Source organism: Macaca thibetana, chromosome 4 (genome assembly GCF_024542745.1).
Source record: "Macaca thibetana thibetana isolate TM-01 chromosome 4, ASM2454274v1, whole genome shotgun sequence".
NCBI classification, from domain to species: domain Eukaryota; kingdom Metazoa; phylum Chordata; class Mammalia; order Primates; family Cercopithecidae; genus Macaca; species Macaca thibetana.
The window spans coordinates 24,891,830-24,912,500 of NC_065581.1; the positions used below are offsets into that span (position 1 = coordinate 24,891,830).

General features: G+C 44.7%; 1 protein-coding gene across 9 annotated transcripts in view; it reads right to left on the reverse strand.

Moving 5' to 3' along the window:
* The window catches only part of RIPOR2 (RHO family interacting cell polarization regulator 2), a 239,407-nt gene that overhangs the window by 81,412 nt on the left and 137,324 nt on the right, over positions 1-20,671 (reverse strand). Inside the window, exon 1 of one of the 9 annotated variants that reach the window (XM_050788195.1) lies at positions 17,881-18,140. The exons of the other annotated variants lie outside the window; for them this stretch is intronic. The gene's annotated coding sequence lies outside the window, so the exon portion shown is untranslated. Of the gene's footprint in view, positions 1-17,880; positions 18,141-20,671 lie in introns of those variants that run through there. 9 annotated transcript variants of the gene reach the window in all.

Below are 20,671 nucleotides of genomic sequence, written 5' to 3' on the forward strand. Positions count from 1 at the left end.
CTTCAACAGCAACAATCACCAAAGGGATCGATCGAGCATGGAAAAATCTTCCCGATTTTTGTAACTGGGTGATGGATATTCAGGAATTTGTTACCTCATTTACTCTATTCCTGTGTATGTTTTAAAAGTTTATTTATTGGGTGTCTACCAGCCCACTGTTGATATGAAAAGACAATCCCAAATAGCTTAAGAGTATCAGGGCACTCATCTAGCAGAAAGTAGGTGAGGGTAGTCTCAGAGACAGTAATTCTTAACCTTTACCCCCTTTATGGAGTGCTTTAGGACACAGTGAACGTAAGAATGGGGGACATAGACTGTAGGCAACATGTGAAAACCCTTATCCTCCTCAGGTCTCTGTGCAGATAAAGATGAGGCCATGGAGAAGGGGAATGTGTCTATTTTCTCTAGAAGATTATTTGGTTTGGCCTTTTAGCCTGGTGCGTTTACTCTATCCCACTTCAAAGCAAACAAGAAGCCTATAATCTGACCACACTGGTGCTCAAATTAACTGGTTTCAATAAATTCCAGATCTAGCTAATTTTCCACTCCACTCAGGCCAACATCTGTGTAAATACAGAAGCCCCAACCAAACCGGGGAGCATCCTTCTTGGATGTGACCCAGATCAACAGGGGAAGAGAATCGTGTTGTCAGGGAACCTTAGATTTTGCCTGTATCATCTGGTTTATAGGCAGAAGCGTGTGGGGATATTCTGGGACTTTCACCATAAACAAGAGAACAGAGAGGTCCTAGGCTGTCAGGATCCAAAGAAACAAATGCACAATTTGAGCCAACTGGAAGCACTGAACTGGGTCACGGCAGCCATGCAAAAATGAAAAGATGAAATAATCTCCATGTAGGGAAGTTAGGTGTTCAAACCAACTGCCAGAGGCCTTCTCCACCATAGCGAGCTACCAAAGAATTTAGTAGTACCAGGTGCTAGGAGGAGCAGGTGACCCATTAGAGATCAAAATCAACAGAAAGACAGGTTCATCTTCTGGTGGCTGCACAGCTGTTTGTATCTCAAATATTACTTGGAACTTTAAAGAAACCCCTTGATTGACGAGGGGCATTCAGGACAATATTTCATGTTTGCAGATTGCACTTTTCCAAATGCTTTGGCACCTACTCTATATGCTAACAGCAACCTGTGAGTTAGGTAGGACAGTGATTATTATTCCTGTTTTACAGGAAGAAGAGGTTGCATAGAAGGGAAATTCATCTGTATTCTGAAACTGACCTGTAGGCAACGGTTCCAACAAGATTGTTAGCAGAACTGAAACTGGAATGAGGGTTTCTATCGTCCAGATGGGGTCTTGTTACTACTTATCTCCGTTCTCCTTTAGCTAAGAATGCAGAATTCCCTTACTAATAACAATTTCCTTTTCCCGTTTCTTAATTTTCTGTCAACTGGGAGGGGAGGATCATCAGTTCTCAGAATGGCCTGTGGCCCCACAAACATCATCAATCAGTACAAATCCAATTCAGTGCTCACATGGGTTAAGAACAGTGACTGGGGTCTCACTATGACCTCCTGTTCCCTGTCCCCAGGCGTTTTACTTTCATATCCCATACCATTCCCCACCACTAGGTGCTCACTGAGGGTCAACAACACAGTATAACAATAATAACAGCATTTCAGTTTCAACAAAAATAAATGGATAAATGGGTCATCTTTGCTATTCAGAGAGTAACATCCTGCACTTATACTCTTAGGGTTAAATCCACAGTCATGTTGACTGTTAGAAATGGATTTAATGGGTTTATTTGAAGACATCTGCTACATTAAAATATTTATCCTTGTCCCAATCTCTGCATCTTCCTATTGATATAACTGTCAATAACCTCTAGGAAGAGCCTAATATAATGCACTAATTTAGAGGTTCTCAAACCAGGCCACATCTTAGAATTGCCTGGGGAGTTTTTGTTTGTTTGTTTGTTTTTGAGATAGAGTCTCGCTCTGTCGCCTAGGCTGGTGTGCAGTGGCACCATCTTGGCTCACTGCAACCTCCGCCTTCCAGGTTCAAGCTATTCTGTCTCAGCCTCCCAAGTAGCTGGGATTACAGGCGCACGCCACCACACCTGGCTAATTTTTGTGTTTTTAGCAGAGACGGGGTTTCACTATGTTGGTCAGGCTGGTCTCAAACTCCTGACCTCATTATCCGCCTGCCTCAGCCTCCCAAAGTGCTGGGATTACAGGCGTGAGCCACCACACCTGGCACCTGGGGAGCTTTTTAAAAATGTCATTGCCCAAGCCTCATTCCCAGAGATTCTGACTTAGTCTGGGGTGGGGCCTGGGTATAAGTACTTAAAAAAAAAAAAAAAAATTTTCCTAGGGTTTAATTTTTCTCCATACACACAGCATGCAGTGATCATGTCACATTTGCCTCCCATTCTTTTAACAGGTAAAGAAAAAAAAAAGAGTCATTCATGTTCTTTAGTCACTTGGCTTGAACTTCACTACAAAAAATATTTGAAAAAGGCATTACAAATATTTACGAGAAAAACAGGATAAAATTGTATCACTCATTCAGTCCCATACAAGGAATGGTTCTGGGAATCTTAGGATTTAAAAGAACTTCTTCATTGCATTGTTGTGAAGACTTAAAAGGAGCCCCATGTCAGGATTGGAATTTGTTGTCATCTGTTCCTGTGTTTTCCAGTGTTTCACTAACAAAACAAAAGCCTTCTACTTCAGCAGTGCTGAGACCAAAGAATCCAGCCTCCCTGGGTTTGCAGCATGGCAGCACCACTTTATACTGTGTGGCTTTCACAGGTTGCTTAAGCTTCCCAGACATATCTGTATAATAGGGATAATAAAAGAACCAAATTCGTAGGTCGCTATGAAAATTATATAGGTCAATTACTAGAAAGTGCTTAAACAGTGAAAGGGTTCATTGCTGTTCTTGTTACAGTGATGAGGATATATTATCAAGTCAATTCCAGTTTACTAAAGTCTAGGTTGAGACTTCCCGCGCATCTCCTAGAGGAAAAAAAGCTTCAAAGGAGGTTGATTTCATGAATTTTATCATGTACCTGGGCTGTCATTTTTAACTACTGTGCATTCTCAACTCCCTTGAAAGCTGAATTAATAAGGTGAGATTCAATTATAGAGACTACATAATATCAGGAGGTCAAAAATCATCAGCTCTTCCTATTAAAAAATAGGCTGGGCACGGTGGCTCACGCCTGTAATCCCAGCACTTTGGGAGGCCAAGGTGGGCAAATCACGAGGTCAGGAGATCGAGACCATCCTGGTAAACATGGTGAAACCCCATCTCCACTAAAAACACAAAAATTAGCTGGGTGTGGTGGCACGTGCCTGTAATCCCAGCTACTCGGGAGGCTGAGGCACAAGAATCGCTTGAACCCAGGAGGCGGAGGTTGCAGTGAGCTGCGATTACACCACTGCACTCTAGCCTGGTGGCAGCGCAAGACTCCATCTCAAAATAAATAAATAAATAAATAAATAAATAAATAAATAAATAAAGTAAGTTGGTATGAAATGTGGCACAGGATCCCAGGGTATTTTACCACCAGAAGGAGGGATTTTGAAGAGTCAATTTTCTCTGATATGATTGTGAGCTTTTCAGCAAAACCCTTCAGATAATCAGCTGCTCTGAACATTTTCTTTTTGAAGAACGCCATTCACACTGTGTATTTCTCAACCCTCATCCCAAGACATTGGAAGTGAAAATACAGGGAGCCATGAATGTGGGCGTTGAGTCTAATCAAATGGGATGAGCAGAGTTCAGAATGTGAACTAGGCAATGTCTTTCACAAATGACATGCATTCACTTAAGAATGCATTTCGATTCCTAGGAGGGCCAGAAATTTTTTCTGTACCAAAAATACATCATTTGGCAGGATGAGTCTATTGTTTGAGTCAGCAGTGCGGGTGCTCCAGCCCCAGGAGCAGATGCCCTCCAACTGTTCAGACTGGGGTATTCAGGGTGAAGAGAGAAGGGGCCACAGCATGGACAGGTGGCTGCACACAGCCAGTCATAGCACCCCTCCCCCTCTGCCATCCTCCACATTTGGATTCCGGATTACACTGTGTGCCACAATTAATATTCGCAGCAGGAAATGGCAAGTATCAAATTTACCAGTTAGGTTTCTGTTAGCACTTCCAGAGTCAAGGAAAATTGTTTAATAAGGGCATTTGTCTTAGTAAATGAAAGTTTGCCTAAACTTTACATGTGTATATATGACATATTTCCTGAGAGTTGACTCTGAGGCAATTTCATGCCATCATACCGCTCATTAACAGAGGGCCTTAAGTTACAGAGAATCTTAAAGATGGTCACAGTTAGTGTTTTTATTTTTATTTACTTGTTTACTTATTTTTTGAGACGATATCTGGCTCTGTTGCCCAGGCTAGAGTGCAGCGGCGGGATCTGGGCTCATTGCAATCTCCGCCTCCAAGGCTCAAGGGATTCACAGCCTCCCAAGTAGCTGGGACTACAGGCACGCACCACCATGTCTGGCTGAGGCAGGAGAATTGCTTGAACACGGGAGGCGGAGGTTGCAGTGAGCAGAGATCGCGCCATTGCACTCCAGCCTGGGTGACAGAGGGAGACCCAGAAGAAAGAGAGAGAGAGAGAGGAAAGAAGGAATGAAGGAAGAAAAGAAGGAGGGAGGGAGGAAGGAAGGGAAGGAAGGAAGGGAAGGAAGGAAGGGAGGGAGGGAGGGAGGAAGGAAGGAAGGAAGGAAAGAAAATCAAGCCAAAGTGTAGTGCTAAGCACAAAGTATGCACTCAGTTAAATGACACCTCTTATCCTATTATTATCATCATCATCACTAAGGTCAAGGGTAAAAAGACAAATGGCCTTATCTAAACAAAGCTTTGTGTTTTTATGCTTTGCTATGTTTTCCTAATTAAGTTGGTCTTACTAGAATCTATAACCTGAAGCGATAAGTTCTGGCACAGTAATAAGATTATTATGAAGTTGTAACTCCATTGTCTAAGCTGAGCTCCTCTGTGAGGGGGTGTGGGGCAAGGGGTAAGTCATCTTCAACTCACCCTGCTAATATTTTCTGCAGATAAAATCTGATTATGGCAAGTAAAGTTGCCTTAGATAAGTTGTATCACTTTTTCTCAAAAAAGGGCTATTGAGGGCCAAATAGAGATCTTCCTTTTTCTCTTCGTGAAATTGCCTTTGGTTGGCCTTTTTTGGATCTTTAGAGAGGTTGATAGAGGGATAAGAAAATAAGAATGAGGCCAGGCGCGGTGGCTCACGCCTGTAATCGCAGCACTTTGGGAGGCCAAGGCGGGCGGATCACAAGGTCAGGAGATTGAGACCACGGTGAAACCCCGTCTCTACTAAAAATACAAAAAATTAGCCGGGCGCGGTTGCGGGCGCCTGTAGTCCCAGCTACTCGGGAGGCTGAGGCAGGAGAATGGCGTGAACCTGGGAGGAGGAGCTTGCAGTGAGCCAAGATCGCGCCACTGCACTCCAGCCTGGGCGACAGAGCATGGCTCCGTCTCAAAAAAAAAAAAAAAAAGAAAAATAAGAATGAAGATCAACGTGCAAGGTGTTGCCTCTTGAACTTCACTGCAATGAACTAGCTCAATTTAACCTCCCGTGTATACGTTCCCATATAAGATATTACTTTTACAGTTCATCACTAAGGGAATGTGTCCTTTAAGGAACTGCTGTGTTTTGTATGCCCATCTTTCTGCTAGCAGTAACTTAGGTGATAACTTCCTATGTTCCCCTTTCTGCCTGGTTACAAGGAAGCTCAGAGTAAAATTTACTGCTCTGTCATAACAAGAACATACTTACTTTCTCTGGCTCCTCCTTTTGATACTGGTATTCTCCTTTCAAAATTGTTCATTATTGTAACCTGTCTCAACTCAGCATCAGGGAGTAGTTTTTTTTGTTTTTTGTTTTTTCAGTAAACTTGAACCACCTCTTCTTAGTCTTCTCTCAATTACTAGGTGTGAGTTCAAAGAGGCCTTAGCAGCTATCTATTGCTTGACAAAAGTCACAGGGAAATTTCCACTGATGTCCATTCATTGCCCCATAATTTGTTCCAGCTGTTTGTTTCAGATTTTGGAAGCCACTGGATCATGGAGGTTCAGGGACAATGTGGGAACAAGTAATGTGATCATTACTGTAAATCTCCCATAAATCTTGATAAAGGAAATGCTCATCATTCCCATTGAATTATCCCCATAAAGGAAGTTGTACTCAGGCTAACATGGGGCCCATGAAGATAACTTCTCCTGCACTGATTTGAAAAATGGGCACTTCTGGAAGAGATAAAATATGAGTTAAGTCAGTGAATCACAGCTATTGTTCTGGAAATTATATTCAAATCTAGTCAGTCCAAATCCGAGAACTCTATTTGTGATGCAAATCAAAGAAAGAAAAATACTTCTACTTAGCAAACCAATGCAATTTTGCATATCATTCAGATTGGTTACCACTTTAAATCTTTTCTGATAGAGAGATAGAAGGGTAAACCATGCGTGAATTAACCACATCTGACGCTATTCATTTTCCTTCAACTGCAGGTAATTATCCTGCATAATTCTCCTATGCATAAATTAAAACTGCATGAATTAACAATGAGCTTGTTTTCCTACATTCAGTAATTAAGACAAAATTGATCAAGGGATACTTTACATGTGGGCACGGATCAGACAAAAGTCCTCACAAAAGACAAGGAATGATTCCTTTATTCTCTCAGGTTTGTTTTTTCTCCATTTCCCTCCCCTTTTGTGGGGTTGATCAGATCTCTGAGGCGTCAATCGTTTGCAAGAGGAAGGAGAAGGCACGCCACTGACATGGCATTATTTATCAGGATGCATTGCTTACTTGGAGAAAAAGTGCCCATGTCATTTCCCGATGATAGGGCATCTTTGCAGACACACTGCTTACCCAGCTGGAATAATGAACCTCGCAGATAGAGGATGTGAAAAATCTTCTTCTTGATTATAATAGAAGCCTAAAGAGTCTCATTAACACCTTGATAGCAACTGAGAACCTCAGCCTGCGTGGACAGTCTCTGTTTCAAGTTGCTAAGCCAAAAGATCTGGCAGCCACAACTCAGCTAAGTTATGTGGGAGAACTCGGGCTTTTTGAACATGCTACAAACTGGCAGTTGCTGTGGGAACTGTGGCTCTGAATTTGGAGTCTGTGTATTTACATCCACAGTCGCAGCACAGCCCAGACTCTGATGCCAGACGGCCTAGGTTTAGAACCAAGCTCTGCCTCTTAGTAATTTTTCAGAACCTCCATTCTCTCATCTATAAAATGGAGTAATTACCTCAGGGTGTTATGAGCACCCAATGAATTAGTACATGTACCTGGCACATTAGCAATGCTGTTTAGTGATATTTAGTGATAACTATTACTTTTATAATAATATAAAACATGTTTATTTAGATTGGGTGTTTCATTGTATGAGAAGCTTGGCTAGGTGTGGTGGCTCCCATCTGTAATCCCAGCACTTAGGGAGGCTGACGCAGGGGAGATGCTTGAGCCCAGGAGTTCAAGACCAGCCTGGCCAACGTGGTGAAACCCCATCTCTACAAAATATACAAAAATTAGTTGGGTGTGGTGGCATTAGCCTGTGGTCCCAGCTACTCAGGAGGCTGAAGGGGGAGGATTGCTTGAGCCCAGGAGATTGAGGCTGCATTGAGCTGTGATCTGGCCACTGCGCTCCAGTCTGGGTGACAGAGTGAGACTCTGTAGCTTTCTGTCAATATGCAATATGAGATATGTGTACACATATCTGTAATTCAGAATTTGCATTTATTTGTTGGGTTTTTTTGTCTTGCTTTTTGTCGTCGTTGTTGTTTTAAGAGAAGGGCTTGTCAGAGCTGGACTTGAACTCCTGGGCTCAAATGATCTTCCCACCTCAGCCTCTGGAGTAGCTGGGACTACAGGCACAGACCACCACACCTGCCTTAGACTTCGTATTGTTTTTGAAAATTTCAATGGCTTCAAACTCCTCTTGTGTCCAGGAAGGCCTTGCCTCTGTACCTATACTCAGGATCCTATGATTGACCTAAAGGGAGATGATAGAGGGAATGTCATTTTTACCATATGTAGAATCTTATGTGCCAGGCTTGGTCAGGCTTATACTCCCCCAGCTGGATTATAAAGGAGTGAAACGAGTCCCCGACACGAAAAACTATGCATCCTTTCAATAGGGCCTTTTTCAGTACCTTTAGCCTGATTACTGTATATTCACATTTATGAAAACATCTTGAGTTAATGCGGCCCCTTAGTCCCTTCCTGCTTTGGCTATTTTCTTCCATCAGTGAGGGAAAGAGCCATTTTGTGACAACCAAAGAACAAAACCAAAACAAAACAAAAATTACATCTGGAAAACATCCTAATGTGAAGAAATACACATTGAGGATCTGGAAAAAAAAAATGACCCTTAAAAAAGAAACACCACGTGCCATTTCTATCCTATTTTAGGCCAAAGACCATTATGACAAAATTCAAAGGGCAAACTTTTTTTGGAATGTCATGGGAGCCTGAAAAGGGAGCCAATTCCTGACCTTTATGTCATTACAGGGGCAGGTTTCCATTTGCAAAACCAAGTGTCCAACTGAGGACATGAGTCATGTTGTAAGAGAAAATGATCATACTTTGAATAGGCCACAGTTTGGTGACTGAAGAGGGACGGCAGGCAGAACAAATCACCTCTCCTCCCTTCAGAGAAACACTGTTTTTTGCTGCCTCCAGGCTGGCCAAGTGGACCTCCCGGGGTGGGAGCCCCCAGTGAGGAGTCAGAACATCTCAGCGCTAACCAGCTAATCCATTCGTTTGGTTTCCTAATTTGTGAAATTAGAGACATTGATGTTACATCACAGGGTTGTTCTGTGGTTTAAATGAGACCATGGTTGTAAAAGTTGTTGAAAACTGCAAAAATCCACAGAGATATAAGGCACTATCACTTGGACTAAAGTATCGTGATGACTATCCTCAACTGGACCTGGAACTTAAACTTGAGGAACAGCAGACTTTAGGTATCAAAGAAAAAGGGTTGTGCAGAAGAGAAGTGGTAGAAAAGGGCCGGGCGCGGTGGCTCATGCCTGTAATCCCAGCACTTTGGGAGGCCAAGGCGGGCGGATCACGAGGTCAGGAGATCCAGACCACGGTGAAACCCCGTCTCTATTAAAAATACAAAAAATTAGCCGGGCGCGGTGACGGGCACCTGTAGTCCCAGCTACTCGGGAGGCTGAGGCGGGAGAATGGCGTGAACCTGGGAGGCAGAGCTTGCAGTGAGCCGAGATCGCGCCACTGCACTCCAGCCTGGGCGACACAGCAAGACTCTGTCTCAAAAAAAAAAAAAAAAAAAAAAAAAAAAAAGAAAGAAAAAAAGAAAAAAAAAGAAGTGGTAGAAAAGGAAACAGCAGCAGTCAGCTGGCTGGAGGAAGTAAGGGATCGCCAGCTGTGGCAGAATGTACTGCAGGTGTCAGAGCATAGTCAATAATCCAATTACTTCTTCTTTTTCTTTTCTTTTTTCGCTTTTTTTTTTTTTTTTTTTTTGAGATAGAATTTCACTCTTCTTGCCCAGGCTATAGTACAGTAGCATGATCTTGGCTCACTGCAACCTCTGTCTCCTGGGTTCAAGTGATTCTCCTGTCTCAGCCTTCTGAGTAGCTGGAATTACAGGCACCCGCCACCACGCCCGGCTAATTTGTTTGTATTTTTAGTAGAGCCGGAGTTTTACCATGTTGGTCAGGCTGGTCTCGAACTCCTGACCTCAGGCAATCCACTCACCTCAGCATATCAAAGTGCAGGGATTACAGGAGCAAGTCACCGTGACTGGCACTTTTTCTTACTGGCATTCTTTTCTTCTCTTTTTCTGCATCTCCTAAGTGGGCCCCCAATTTGAGGACACTACCTGAAGTATGGTTTGTACTACCTATACTTGCTACATTGAGAAAGATCTGCTTTGAAAAGAAGTTATTTGGATTCCTGTTTGTTCACATGCTAGATTAGCCAGTTTGAAACAACTCCTTCTCCATGGTACCAACTCCACTTTCCCAAATCCTCCCCCGACAAACAAACCAAAATGTGCAACAGTTTGCTTCTAATATACAATTTAAGAATGGATTTCTTAGACCAATATTCTGCAGGCGGAGAAGGTGAGCTTTAGATTTGGCTGTTCTGTGACTGCTACTATCATGTTATTTACCTCACAGGGAAGAAATTTGATAGGAATAACACAAGACTGTGGTCATATTTGACCTTTTTCTGTGTCTGGCCGTATAAACCGATCTAGTTATTTATTGCTGTGTGACAAATCATTCCAAAATATAGTGGCCTGAAACAACAGCAGTGAGTCAGGAATTGGGAAGGCCTCTGCTAGACAGTTCTGGCTCACGGTCTCTCCTCAGTCAGATGGTGGCTGGACATGGAACAGCAGGGTTTGGAGGAGCTGGGGGCTGGCCAGGCATCTTCCTCTTTCTCATCTTCTCAGTTCTCTCTATGTGATCATAGAGAGGTAGCTTGGGCTTCCTCCTAGCATGGTAGTCTCAGGATAGTCAGACTGCTTGCATGGCAGCTGCTAACTTCAAGAGTTAGTATTCCAGCCAGTAAGGTAGAAGCTGAATGTTCTTTTATGATCTAGCCTTAGAAATCACATTCTCTATTGATTGAGAAAGCCACAGTTTTGAGGGGAGAGAAAATAAACCCCCATCTCTCAATGTATCAGAGTCACTTTATTGAAAGATCATGTGGGGTGGGAGTTATTACTGAGGGCATCTTTGGGAAAATATAATCTGCCAATCTGCCAAATGGACGGGCTGTAAGTAGTTAAAGGTTAAACTGCAGAAAGTCAGTATTTATCCCTGATATGGATACTTACATAAAATCTCTCCTTAATCTCCAGATAGCAACTTTTTTGTTTTTTTTTTAACTTATTTATTTTTAAATTTTTATGGGTACACAGTAGGTGTGTATATTTAGGGGATACATGAGATATTTTGATAGAGGCACATAATAAATAATAATTACATCAAGGTTAATTGGGGTATCCTCCAGAGAGTAACTTCTAATGTGGTAAAACAGGCAACTATTCTGATGCCTCTCCCCTACCTCCCCTTTGTATCTTAATGACTTAACACCTGTTAAACTTCCTAAAAATCTCAGGCATCCACTTGTGTTCTGCCACATGCTACTGTCCCTCAGAGAAGGATCGTGCCATGGACATACACCTGCAGCTCCCCGAGTTCCTCATGACTTTCACTGGCAGCTGCACCGGATACAGTGATCGGCACTCAGCATCGTCTCAACCCCTTTTTGCTGCCTTCCTTACTGGAGCTGGGAAGCTGAAAACTGCACTGCCCAGAATCCCCTGCAACTAGGATTCCATGTGTGAGTTGGGGTCTCTGTCAAATGCACTTGCACAAGATTGAAGGTAGAAGCGAGGGCAAGGCTTGTGTGTATGAGTTTCAGATGGCTGCTGTAACAAATTGCCACAATTTTACTGGCTTAAAGTGAAAATGACACATATTTACAGTTCTGGAGGACAGAAGTCTAAAATGGGTCTCACTGGACTAAAATCAAAGTGTTGGCAGGTATGGCGGTTCGAGGAGAAAATCTATTTCCCTGCCCTTTCTAGCTTCTAGAGGTCACCTGCATTCCTTCCCTTGTGGCTCCTTCCTCTATCTTCAAAGTTAGCAATGTTCCATCTCCCTGATCTTCTTCCATAGTCTCATTCCCTCTGACACAGCAGGAGAAGGTTCTCTGTTTTTAAGGACAAATAGAATTAGGTTGGGCCCAACTGGGTAATCCGGGATACTGTCAAGTCCTTGACTTAATCACATCTACGAAGTCCCTTTTGCTATGTAGGGTGACATAGTCACAGGTTCCAGGCATTAGGACATGGACATCTTTGGGGGTTGGATGCGCATTATTTTGCTTACCATAGCAGACTTCTGCTTCTTCTATTGTCACTGCTGGCAGCCACCTTCATGGAGTATCTGCTTTTTCTGTAGTGGCTTCCTGGCTGGCTTTTTCCTGACCATGCTAGTGGTAGTCTCATTCTGGAGCCAGTAGCTTCTCAAATCAGTGCATAGCTTCTTTTGTTTTTGGAGATGGAGTCTCAATTTGTTGCCCAGGCTGGAGTGCAGTGGTATGATCTCTGCTCACTGCAACCTCTGCCTCCCAGGTTCAAATGATTCTCCTACTTCAGCCTCCCTAGTAGCTGGGATTACAGGCGTATACCACCGTGCCCAGTTAATTTTTGTATTTTTAGTAGAGATGAGGCTTCACCATGTTGGCCAGACTGGTCTCAAACCCCTGACCTCCAATGATCCACCTGCCTCGTCCTCCCCAAGTGCTGGGATTACAGGTGTAAGCCACCATGCCCAGCCAGTGCACAGCTTCTTGAGTATAGGTTACGCAGTGGCTCCAGTAGCCCTGTTTTACAATGTACTTTTCTTAGGTGTTCCAAAAAGCTCAACCTAGAGTGTGTTTCCTTATCCTTCAACTTAGAGAGTGTTTAGTTGGCCTTCCTGGCCCAACCATCCTGTAACCCATTTTATTTTAGATCCTTTCTGCTGAGTAGACTCTAATCTCTGCAACTGAGCCCTGATGAATGTTGGATCACCTGTGGGTGTCCATCACCTCAGCTTCATCTCTCTTTTTTTATAAGCTCCACTTATTTCTCAGGATGAAGCATCACTGAGAAAACTCTAGGTTAGATGAGAACTTGGGGGAATACAGATCAAAATGGCTAAAATGGTGCCAATAACCTTATAAACTAAAAGTATGGCACTGCAATTCAAGGGTTACAGCTGGTAGTTATCTTGGAATCTTCACATAGGATAGGTTAACCTTGAACCTCTGCATATCAGCAGGGCACCTTGTGTGAGTATACATTAATTGGAAGGTAGACTGTCACAGCTAAGGCCAAGGCCAAGTCATTCCAGGACTTCATATGTAGCAAAAAGTAGAGAAATCAAATGTCATACTGGGATTGACCTCTTGGGAGTTGCACTAGCTCCAGGGGCTCCAGGAAACTGTCACTTTGAATTTATTTCTCCTAGTAGGAGGAGGAAAATCACGGGTGCTTTTAGTGTTTCTCTGCCTTGATTTTGTATTTCTCAGGTACTCTCCCCACTTTTCTGCCCTTGCCTTCCTTCCAAGAGCTCACCTGGAAGCCAAGGTCAGAAGGAGACAAGCTTGAAGAGAATGGAGTCATTGTTTCTTCATTTAATATCCAAAACAATTTGTTTGAGAAGGAAGAGATCACTTCCAGGGGTAGAGGTAAAGGCCAATAACATTAAACCCAAAAGTTAAGAGGCAAATACAAGAAAGAATTAAAAGACACTGTTGTTTTTCTGTACATAAAGTTGGTTTTCGGTATGGTCGTTGGCCAACCTTGTTCTAGTATCATCATCATTAATGGTAGCCTTGTTTCACAATTGTTCTTATCTGACCTTCCTTGCAAGACATGCCTTTTGACTGTCCCTAACTTTCCTACCTTCAGTCTTGATCTTAAATCTAGGTTCACAGGCAGTTAGTTAATAGTTGATACCTATCATCAGGTAGGCAGCATGCAAGTCCCAAGGATATAGGAACAAACAAAACAGATCCTCTGTGCCTTCAGGGAGCTCACAGTCTTCCCAGTCTTTTTGTCTGGTAACTATTCCCTTTTCCTTTCAGTTTACCTGTAATCTTAGAATAGGCACATGAATGAAATCTTCATTGACTACTCCAACCACAGCCTTCTTCCTCTGACCTCTCATAGTCCTTTTCTCTAGGGTGACTATGTGATTGCAACACTTCTGAGTGAAAGGTGGTGCTATTAATAATTATGCTGCAACAACAGGTGTCTATGGGGCAAACCAGGACATCCAGTCACCCACAGCACACTATCCAACTCAACTGTGCTCCTCCTACTTCTCCACCAGACTGTGCTCCCTAGAAGGTATAATTAATATCTTACACTTTTTCTTGAGGGCTTCACTCTGTCACCTAGGCTGCAGTACAGTGGCATTATCTCTGCTCACTGCAGCCTCGACCTTCCAGGCTCAAGTGATCCTCCCACCTCAGCTTCCAGAGTAGCTGAGACTACAAGCATGCGCCACCATGTCTGGCTAATTTTCCCTTCCCTCCCCTCCCCTTCTCTTCTCTCCCCTCCCCTCCTCTTCTCTCCCCTCCCCTTCCCTTCCCTTCCCTTTCTGAGATGGGGTTTCACCATGTTACTCAGGCTGGTCTCAAACTCCTGGATTCAAGTGATCTTCCCACCTTAGCCTCCTAAAATGCTAGGATTACAAGTGTGCGCCACCGCACCCGGCCAATATATTATACTTTTATGTTGAATGAGATGTCTAACTTTGTCCAGACCTTAGAATAATAATTGCCCAGTAAGCACATGCTTAAATTGAAACAAAAGTGGGATTCTCCTAAATTATGTAACATTACAGACTTGAACTTAAAATCCACCTCAGAATTAAAAATGATTGCAAATCAGTTTTAGAATGCTAAACGATGTAAAAAATACTTCCTTTGAGACTCCTCTCTCCTTGGTCTGGTAGAGAACTCATTTTGATCTAATGGAACACAACATAGAAATATTGCACCTCATTTGCTTTCACTGTTGAAAAAAAATCTAATTTCCCTTTTAATTAATGTAATGAACTTGTGAAAACATTCATCCCCTCCACACAGCACTCATCAGTTCATGTAAACAGTGCACAATAAAATAAATTGGAGCAGCTTCTTTTCTTCATAGTGTTCCGGGTTTCCTTTGAGGGAATTAAATCCAGCACAGGGCCACGTGTAAATGATCTTTTTTCTAGATAGCCTGCTGCACTCAGGAAAACATTGATTATTTTTAGGGAATGTTTCCAACCTAAGTGAGATGAGTTTACTGTGACCAAAAAGCAAAACAAAACAAGACAAAAACCTGGACCGTGAACCTACAGAAGAAGTTGGTGGCTGCAGAAAGGAGACACAGAAGAGGGAAGAGGACATGTGAGGGTTTCATGCTTAATTCTCTGGAGATACATGATGCATTGAGTGATTTTGTTCAATTGAATCAACTTGAAGGCTTCCATATGCATAACAGTGAGATTCTCGTTTTCAGGGGAAAAATGTCGTTTCAAGAAACTGCCTATAAGTAAATGAAATGAAGAAACGAAGCTAAAAGAAGGGCTCCTTCCAGATGAAAAGGCATATACTCATGATCATTCTCCTTTTCTGAACAGATCTTTCTAATAATCACATTGCAGGGTGTTTACATGACAACTGCTTTATGACACCATTCTTCACCTAGGTTTGCCTTTGGGGAGCCAATTATGAGCGACTGGGCTATCTGTACCTCCTCTCCCCACCCCCACCCCAATTCCCTTGCTCCATTGTCTGTTTTCAGCTGGTATTCTTTTCTGGTTGAATGGCCACAAACACAAGCTGTCTATCTCTCCCAGCTCATGGAGCTCAGCTTGGCAGATGAAAATAACCCTGTTTAAGGAGCTGTTCACAAGCACGAGGCCCTGCTCACAGGACCACCAGTGCAGGAAGCCCAAGTAGAAAGTCAAATCTGCCATTGCCCTGAGGAGCACCCATTGTGTAAATAAAATGGACTTTCACTTCTATCACCACTTCCTCCCAAGAAAAGCAAGGAACTGTTTTTAGACTTCTGACTTCTTTTCAGAATGAAAACAGATAATCTATTGAATGCAATAAATGATTAAATAAAACTCTGGTTTGCAAACCCTTCAACCCAAGGGACTGTTGTATGTACAATTCAGCTATTTAATATAAAATCTGAAATCTGTGCTATTCACCCTGCACAGTTGCCTTTGTCTATATTTTAGTCTCTTGACAGAGGGGTGAACCAATAATCTGTGAATTAACACAAAATGTAACAGAGAAGTGTCTTGGTAATACTTACAAGTGGGCATGTGGTTGATATAACAGTTGGGCTGTGGGGTTTTATCATAATAGGGGTGTTTCCACTTTAGTGACCTCATATTTAGAGAAGGACACTTGGCAGTCATTAGCAGGGCCCCAGGTCAATGGGTATCAATACTAAAGAGCAGAATTTTTATGCGAGTTTAGCTAACAAGACCCACAGATATAAATATCTCCCTCCACCCACCCCCAGCCTCCTTGGCTTCTCCAGGTCAACCTTGGGTGGGTCCCTTGTCTGCTGGAAATAACTTCACTTTGCAGTTAACAAAAGGAAGGAGAGCCATTTCTGGAATTGTGTTTGGGTAATCAGAATTCTATGCAAGTCCCTAGTGCATGCTTTTGGTTTTCCTTCTCTCTAGCTTGGTATTTCTTTATATTTATACTAAGGATAAAATATTCAAAGAGAAATCTCACATTAGAGTGTCAGAGGAAGAGGGAAGCAACAGCAACTGGGGGGTCCTTTGGAAAAGCAACATGTGCAGTATGTTTTTACTAAACAGATTCTCCAATGTTCAAGTTTTCAAATGTTTGGATGCAGTAAATTTTTGGACAGGCAGATGCATTACCTTCCTGGGGAAAAGACACAATTTGACACTATTGTAACTGAAGGGGAAGCTGAGCACAGAAAGCTAATCCTGAGTGCTGGGAGATGGAGGCTTCAGATAGGGGAGTTCCTCAAGCCGCTGTTTCCCTAAGTTGGCACATCCCTGCAGTTTGTTCCTACAGAAGGATAACTACTGATGCTTCCTAATTAACCACTGGAGAATAGCCTTGATGGTGCTGGTTCTCGGAGAGTTCATGGCTGACATCCCCTGCTGTGACAGCAGCTAAAATACAATTTGATGAAGGTAGATGGTGTGAGTGGGCAAGCTCAGAGGCTGGTCCAAAATGGCTGGAGGAGCAAGGGGAAGAGGGGAATTGAATGAGTGGGAATACCCGGGCAGGGGAGGGAAGGAGGTGGGTACACTCTTAGAGCAAGACAGACCCGATAGAAAACAAAAGGGAAGAAATGATTGTGTGTCAGGTAACAATTGGGCAGACGCTCACACAGGATGCCCCCAGTCCCGTAGAGATGGCCAAGTACAATTTCTTCAGAATGGGGGCAGTGATTAGTCACAATCCTAGATCTTCTACCAAGTGTGTGGACATAAGAGGGTAAGAAGTGGGGAGCAGGGAGGAAACAGCTCCAACATTTATTTTAAGACAGTCACAACTGTTTTCCCAGATCAAAAGCTTGAACATTTTTCCTCAGTCACTCAAGCAACATGTAGGTATCTCCAAGACAAGGACCTGGGAGCCTACCAATCTCACTCTGTGCCACCCCCATCCCAGCAGAATTAGCCCGATTCTCCTGCTTTTCCACTTGCTCTCCAGGGAGCTGTCACTTCTCACAGCACCTCTGCCACCTTAACACCTGATGACTTCTGCTTACCTAATTTCAAAATGCACCTACTCCCTTCGAACGTGAGGGGTCTCTATCTGCTGCCCACTGCCCTGTGAGAGGGAGCTAGAAGGTCATCGTCTCCGGCAAGAGAGCTGCACATGCTCCCCTTGGCCAGCCCCCTCCCAAGCCACGGATACCTGCTAGGGTGCTCCTGTCCTCAGGTGCATCCCCTCCCCCCATCTTTCCAGACACAGGTCGGCATCGAAGCAACACATTTTTTCCTTTCTTGCCCCTCTTCCCAATTCTCATCCTCCCATTCCACCTGGCCAATTTGGAATTCACACACGGTGAGGAAGGAGCTGGTTCACAGTCCAGCTCAATCGGGCAGCCCGGGGGCAAGTGAAGACCCTTGAGACTGCTATCAGCCCTGAGCCGGATTCCCCATAGGCTCTGCGAATGCCGAAGTCGTTCCGTGCCAGGGGGCCACCCAGGACTCCCATCTGGGGGCGCTCGCACACATACCCCTCCCTGACTCCCAGGGCCCGGCGCTTCCTCGCCCCAGAAATGTCCCAACGCCGGGCAATGCTGTGGGCCCCTCTAACCTTGGCCCGTTCCTCCACTCTCCAGGGCATCCTTCAGTTCTGCTTGCAAAAAGTGCGCGTGCCCCTTTCGCTTAGCAACTTCCCGACTGTACCCTGCGGGCTTCAGATGCCCGAACCCACCAGGGTGGTGGAAGCCGAGGACGCTCCAGTTTCAACAGCTGCTTAGCATGCAACGCTCATTCAAGTCGAGGACACCCCTCCCCACACAGACCTCACCGGGTTGTAAGCAAAATCAGAAGCTAAAAAGGAGAAATGAAAAGGTGAACCTACCTAACGACGACGGCTCCTTGTCATGTCAGGGGCACACTCAGGGTTCTCTGGCATGGCATATAAAAGCCTCCGCACCAGTGCAACGCCCGGAGCTGCCCGCACCTCCGGCTTTGCAGACAGCCTGAGCTCGCTCACTTGGGTGAAGGGGACCCCGGGAGGCAGTCGGGTGGACGCGAGCTGTCCGCAGCGCCGGCTGCCCTGCCGCGTCCGCTCGCAGCAGCTGCGGCGCGCGGGCTGAAGTTGCGGGGCTGGCGGGCGAGAGGGTGGCGGAGCGCGGAGCGAGAGCGGCGGAGCGGGCTGAGGGGCGGGAGCCGTGAGGAGGGGGAGGCGCGGCGCGGGGGCCGGCGGCGTCACTTGTGCTGGGAGGGGAGGGGAGGGCGGGTGGAGACAGCTGCTTGACAGCTACTTCAGCCCAACTCCAGGAGGCTGCGCTTCGGTGCCTGCTTCCAGCTGATCGCCGGCACGCCAGGCTTGTTTGCAAGAGCTGGCGCGGCAGCTTTGGAGTGATCCGTGGAATTGCGCCGGGGAGCGAGCCCGGTGGATCGAGCGCGCTGGAGGGAGACGGCAGAGTAAAGGAGCCGACGCAAGGAAAGGCCCTTTCAGCTAACGTTTTGGGATCTTTTATACAGGCTGGGCTGTGCACTGAAAAAAATGAGGCGGTAGTGTGTGGGGTGGGGGCGGTGTGGGGGTGAGGTTGGTTGCCCACGGCAAGCGTTGTGCTGGAAAGCCCCGCTGGGGAGGGCTGCTTCGTAGGGCATTCTCTCTAGAGGGGCTGCTTTGGACACAGCTCTCATAAAGATGGCAGAAGCAGAATTGTTTTTTATTTTGCTCTGGTGGATTTGAATTATAAAGGTTTCCTTTGGGAAAAGCATGGGTCTGCCTGATAGACAGCCATTCCCAAAAAAGGGCCTTTTGGAGTGGAAACTGTATGGAACTGGGAGTCGACAAGGGCCCAGGGACAAGGCCCTGACTCAGTCTCCATCCTTACACAGGGATTCCCTGCTGTGCCTCAGTTTCCTCATCTGTTAAGTGATCATAATGAATAAATTGTGTATTTAGAATATGTTAACTAGAAAATACCACAAGACACACCCACTACCTCCCACACCACTTGAGATTCAGTCACCTTGTGAAAGGATCAGTAAGAATCAGTGAGCTGAGACGTTAACCGAAGGGGAACATCCTAGCAGACGTGTCAACATGGGAAACACCCACAACCAGTCATAGTCTGGGCACTGCATCCTTGGGCTGAAATACCAAGCAGCCAGAACCATCGCCTGATAAACTGTGTCATAATCCACCTAGGAATACAACAGAAAGGGCAAAGTCGACTTGATGCTCAGCAAGAATGCCCAAGTGCATGCCTTGGTCACCATGTCTCTGCCTTAGACCATGAAGAGTGGCCTGAGCAGTTCCTTGACAGCCTGAGCCCTCATTACAGCTTCTACCCTTCTTCCAACCTACAAAATAGTTTCTGACAGCACTTAGTCTCCTCATATAGGCATTCCTTTGGAGGAGAAAATGTGTTGACCACATGGCATGTATATGTCAGGCAGCCTAGTGAGTTATTTTTCATATGTTTTTAATATTGGGATTCTGGTCAACACATGAGTCTCTGGTGAGTTTCGTTGACTTGAGTCTGTCCTTACACTGCTGAACACTACAGTTTATCAGCTATCTTATATTATAGGCTCCAGAGCAGATATTTTACAAGCATTGTATCCTTTATTCCTGATTATAATCCTCCGGTGGGTGTTATCGTGCCCATTTTATAGATGGGGAAACCAAGATTCAAGAGACTTCACATGACTTGTCCAAGATGACACAGGTTAACCAACTTTAGATACACATTCAAAACCTGGGTTTGGACACCCACAAACATGGGCTATGGTGATACTAACCTGTCCCAGATCCTCACCCTTCAGAGGACACAACTAAGCCGTGTCTGGACTCCTGAGCTGCAGAAACGGTGAGATCATAGACATGTGTTGCTTTAAACGACTGTGAGAAGGGGTTATGCAGCAAGAGATAATGAAAATATCTACACCACAGAAACAATCATCTTTAAAAATATGCACTGTATTGTGGTCACTGTGGTGCTTGAAACCCTGCATTGGTTCCCAATTTGGAGTACAGAGCAAAAGCCAAACTCCACACCAATGCTTACCAAGCCCCTGCCAGTCCCTCCAGCCTCACTCATGCCTCTCTCTTCTCTCTCCTCTCAGTTCCTTATACACTCCAGACCACTTCTCAGAGAGGCCTTCCCTGACCACATCTTTAAGTATATCCTTCCCCCACCAGTTATTCTCTTTCTTAATGCTCTGTGTTTTTTTATAGCACCAACTGTAAATTGTAAAAACTTTATTTGCCTCTTCGTTTATTTCTTGTCTTACTAGAGTGTGAGCTCATAGGGCAGGGACCAACTCTCTCTGATATACGGTGTCCCCAGTACAGAGGAGGAGCTCCATAGCTAGATACTGAACGAAAGATGGATCACCCAGTCATTCTGAAGTACCCCTTC